The 5,188-nt window shown below is 48.4% G+C and overlaps 1 pseudogene; it reads left to right on the top strand.

The window, feature by feature from the left end:
• The first annotated feature begins 367 nt into the window (after positions 1-367).
• LOC122075129 lies at positions 368-1,165 on the top strand (annotated as a pseudogene).
• The last annotated feature ends 4,023 nt before the right edge of the window (positions 1,166-5,188 follow it).

The following is a 5,188-nucleotide window of genomic DNA, read 5'->3' as shown; positions in this document are numbered from 1 at the left end:
GCTAAAACTTATTTCTTTTATCATCTTCTACTTCCTTCTTGTGCTTCTTTTATTTTGTATTTCTTTTACTTTAATGATCATAATGGATCCATGTAGCCAACCCAATTTAATTAAAATAGGAAAATTTACCGCGCCACCCCTTGGAGAATGCCACAATTATAAGACCATCCCCTCTGTTTCACCAAATTATACTCAAACCCCCTACTATTAGTCATTTTTAAGTGTCGAGTTAAAATGACCATTATACCCTTGCCATTAAAAAACTCTTCATTTGGCTTTTAGTGCTTTGATCCTCAAAGAAAAAAAAGAAGGATTTGAGACAAATATCGAGACAGGGAGAAAGCCCATTTAGTGATATCCACACGGTACTGCCACCTTCTCAGGCGGTGGTTTCATGCCTTCTCAGGCTACTCAAACCCTCGATACCAACTTTTCTTCTGTGAAGAATCAAGATAATCAGGGGTTGTTACCGCTAACAGTGAAGCAAATAAGTGAGGCTCCTCTTTCAAATGATGATAAGTCCAATATTTTCATTGATGGAGTTGATGTGAACAATATGACGATGATTGGGATGGTATTGAATAAAGCAGAAAGGGTTACAGATATTGCTTTCACCCTTGACGATGGAACAGGGCGAATCGAGTGTCACAGATGGGTGAATGTGTAAGGAGATGGAGGGAATACAGGATGGGATGTATGTGCAAATCCATAGACACTTGAAAACCTTTTAGGGGAAACGGCAATTAAATGCTTTCTCTGTTAGGCCTGTGACTGACTTCAATGAGATAACATGCCACTTCCTTGAGTGTATAAATGTTCACTTGTATAACACAAAAGTAAAGGGTGGGGCACCAATGCAGGCTAATATGATGAGTATGAACACCCCCTTGCAAAATGTGTCCAAGGGATATCAAGCTGCCACGCCAAATCAATTTTCTGGTCAATTTGGCATTGATGGCCTTAAAGGCATCGATCGAAAGGTCCTTGACTATTTGCAGCAACCTTCAAACCTTGGACGGGAGAAGGGTGCTCATAGAGACGAATTAGCTCAACAGCTAAGGTTCCTTTGGAGAAGATCATGGAAACCATTAGATCTCTTGAAGAAGAAGGCTTGATTTACTCAACAATTGATGAATTCCACTAGAAGTCTACTGGCAATGGTTAATACCTTGCTATCCACCCCAACCCCCCAAATATAAGACATACTGTGTTCATAGAAGCCATAGCTCTGGCTTAACTTCCACAATGTAAGTTCTCCCTGTTCACCTCCTGGAATGAGGTATGGAGTTAAGAGACCGACAAGATCAATGTCAATGTTTAGGTTATCTGATCCTTTTTTGAGTTCCTTATTTGAATATGTTTGATACTATGTTTTCTGGGATGTTAATCTTCATAATATGTTGTTGGTTGGAATTGGTTATCAGGATTGGAAGTGGGGCACTTTCGGGTGGAAGTGAATTCTCCGGTAGTGTTTTGTTGCGTGAAAGTGAGCTCTATCGACAAAGCAGACGGAAAGCCCATCGTTGTTGTAGTTGAATAGCGGCGAGTTGTTGCTGGCGCTCACGCCTTCTAAAAACAGGGACCCAAGTTTTCTTAACATGTTTCTGAGTATGTTCTTATCCATTGTTGTCCGCTGTCAATGCCGCCATTGCCGTTTGTTATCGTCAAGAATCTCCAGAAGGTCAAGCGTCGATCCTACACAAGCACAGAAGGCAGAGGCCCGGAGGTGACTCCAGGATTAGTCCTCCGATGCCCAAGTTAGAAACTTGGGCAACAGTTCTTCTAGCAGAGTAATGTCGTGAATGTATATATGTACTTACCTCGTTCTGTCTCGAAGGGTCTCCTCTTATAGGAATCTTCTAGTAGACTCCTACTGGGATACATCCCCCCTTTTCTGAAGGGATTGGGATGGTTTCTTGGAGGACTCCTCCTTGCACGCCCCATGACTCCTCAGGGAATATTCCCTTAAGGAACGGAGTCCTATTATGACTACTACTGAGGAGAGGCTAGGGTTCCTTCGCAATATCCAAAGCTGCATTATAGGTACGTGGTGAGATGCCACGTGTCTATGTCTGATTGGATGGTTTATTATGTGCATATCAAATTCCCCCTTACTACCACTGAGGAGTCCTTCCAGTGGGAGTAACGACTTCTTTTTTCTTCTTTTAAGTTCTCCTTCGGTCCTCTCCGTTCGACTTCGGCCTTCGTCCTGACTAAGGTAGGGACCTTCAGTCAGGTCTACTCAGCCTTGGCCTGAGCCCTCACCCAAGGTAGGGACCTTTGGTTAGGTCTGCTTGGCCTTGGCCTGAGCCCCCAACCAAGGTAGGGACCTTCGGTCAAGTCCGCTCGGCTTTGGCCTGAGCCCCCAACTGAGGTAGGGACCTTTGGTTGAGTTGCTCAACCTTAGCCTAAGCCCCCAACTGAGGTAGGGACCTTCGGTCAGGTCTACTCGGCCTTGGCCTGAGCCCCCAACCGAGGTAAAGACCTTCGGTCAGGTCCTTTCGGCCTTAGCCTAAGCTGCCAACCGAAGTAGGGACCTTCGGTCAGGTCCGATCGGCCTTCGCCTGAGCCCCCAACTGAGGTAGCAACCTTCATTTAGGTCCGCTCGGCCTTAGCCTGAGCTCCCAATTGAGGTAGGGACCTTTGGTACCCTACCTCGGTTAGATCCACTCGGCCTTGGCCTAAGCCCCCAACCGAGGTGGGGACCTTCGATCAGGTCAGCACGGCCTTAGCCTAAGCCACCAACCGAGATAGGGACCTTCCGTCAGGTCTGCTCGACCTTGGCCTGAGCTCCCAACTGAGGTAGGGACCTTCGATCAGGTCCCCTCGGCCTTAGCCTGAGCCCCAACTGAAGTAGGGACCTTCAGTCGGGTTTTCTCAACCTTGGCCCGAGCCCCCAATAGAGGTTGAGACCTTCAGTTAGGTCTGGCCGGCCTTGGCCTGGGCCTAGGCCCCAACCGAGGTGGGTAGTCTCTTGCTCTTGCACCTAGTCTATGTGAGTCACGGGAATCGTTATTGATGACGTGGCCTAGCCATTAATGCTCGGGTAGTCGTACAATCTTTCTTCCCTTTATAAGAGATGGTGGTCATTTTTGGCCCACAATTATCTTTCCTTCGGAGAGCATTCCTTCAGTTTCAATGTCTCCTTCTTTCTATCATCTGGTTACTTCAGTCCGTCATAAGTGCCAATGTCTAGTTTGTCTGGGTATAGTCCGTCATCCTCGGAAAGGACGACGTCAAACCAAAGGGGTAGAAGCCCAGAAGGGATCCGAGGGATTTCTTCAGCCTCCTCTCCGGATTCACCCTCCTCCCGTGACTCCTTGTCGACAGCTACACCAAGTAGGTCCGAGGGATGTTTGAATGGAGAGGGCTTTAGGGAAAGGGTGCTCGAGCCTCGTTCCCGAACCCAGGATACCCTTGAGGTGGAGGCTCATAACATTGTTTCCACTATGGACGGACTCGAACTAGAGGAGTTGAAGGCCTCTTGTAGCATTTCGGATGCCTTCGTGCTCCAAACACCGAAACCCATAGATCGGGCCAGCTATAGGAATCTTGAGGAGTTGTGTTTGTATAGAGAAGCTTTCAAGGTTGGCCTTCGGCTGCCCTTCCATCCCTTCTTTTCCTGAGTGTTTCGACACTACGGGATCTGCCCAACCCAGTTGACGCCGAATGGGTGGCAGCAGATGCTAAGTTTTATCATCCTTTTCTCTAGACACTGAATCCCCCTCTCCCTTCCTCTCTTTCTCAATTATTTTCTTCTTCAGGCCAGTAAGGGGGTTTCGGGCTGGTAATATTTCAACCCCAAAAGGATCTTTGGCTTCTGAATGTTTACCCTACCTCGATCCACAACTGGAAGGAGAAATTCTTCTTCGTGAGGTCGTCGGAGGGGGTGTCCTTCAGCACAGTCTGGGACATCCCTAATCTGACGACGGTGAACTTTGCACCTGCCCTTTTTGGGACAGATGCAGAGTCGATGGCGATGGCGAGGGATTAGAATACTTACCCTCTGATCGAGTCCGATAGTCTCAAATCGGACATTGTTTTGTTTAGATTCGGGCTTAGCCCAGGTGAGTCCTAGGGCTTGGCCTGAATTTATTTTAGCTATGAACCTTTGTCCTTCGTACTGATCTTCTTCGTCTTCATTTTGTTGCAGTGTAAATTTCAAGAGCTAAGGCCAAAGCTACTGCTGCCGAGAGGCAGGCCCAGATGAGGGAGGCTAAGGCGCGAGAGGCGCAACAAAAGCAGCAAAAACAGAAGAAGGAAAAGAAGAAGGGAGCTTTCACCTCTGAGGCTCCCTCAAAGAAGAGAGCTAGAGTTGAAGACCCCACTTCCAAGGCCGTTCTGGTGCTTGCTGCTCCTGGCCGCACCATCTCACCCCCTCGTGTTGTTCCTCCTGGTACTGACTTTCGAAGCCCAAGGGTGAGCCTAGTTCGAGATGAAGTTGGCTTCGTCCCTCACTGGTCTATTAGGGAGGACGACACCCTGAATGTAGGGCGAGTGGCTTAGGAGTTGGTGCAGAAGGGTAGCCTTCCGAGAGACGCTACCGAGGATCAGGGTTAAGGGACCGCGGCTATGATAACCAACACTTGCGTATTCATGGCAGGGGTAAGCTTTGGCCTTCAGCTTCTTATTATTTATTTATTTATTTATTTACTGTGGTTGCTCTTCAGGCTCAGAACTAGGTGTGCCAGTTGACAATCTGAGCCGAGGCCCTGGCCCAAGACCTTGAGGTGTCTAAACGCGAGAAGTTGGCCCTTGACAATGAGCGTACCCTCTTTCTTGAGAAGGTGGAGCATCTGGAGGCCGACATCTTTTGGACCTGCTAGGAGAGCAATTGCAAGCTTTCGAAGCTGAAGGCGTAGGTAGCTGCTATGCTGCAGGAAGCCAAGGTCCAAGGGGTCAATCAGTTCAAGGCCTCTAAGGAGTTTCAGGAGGAGGTCAAGCACCCCATCTCCCCTGGGTACACCATGGGCTCCATTAAAGTCCGAGATTGGATCCTCGAGCACCATCCGGAGATCTCTTTCAAGGGGAGTGGCCTTGTCTTCGAGGAAGAGGGTGAGAGAGCAGCTCCAATTGCTACCGAAGTGGCCAACGAAGAGGAGAGCAGTGGTGAGGATGAGGAGGTTCAGATGCAACGTGAAGTGCCTTTGACCCCCATCCACGATGGTTCCGATCGAGAAATTCTCAA

The sequence above is a fragment of the Macadamia integrifolia genome, chromosome 4 (genome assembly GCF_013358625.1).
Source record: "Macadamia integrifolia cultivar HAES 741 chromosome 4, SCU_Mint_v3, whole genome shotgun sequence".
Taxonomy (NCBI): domain Eukaryota; kingdom Viridiplantae; phylum Streptophyta; class Magnoliopsida; order Proteales; family Proteaceae; genus Macadamia; species Macadamia integrifolia.
The sequence above is the reverse complement of the archived record's forward strand: the minus strand, read 5'-3'. Positions and strand labels throughout refer to the sequence as shown.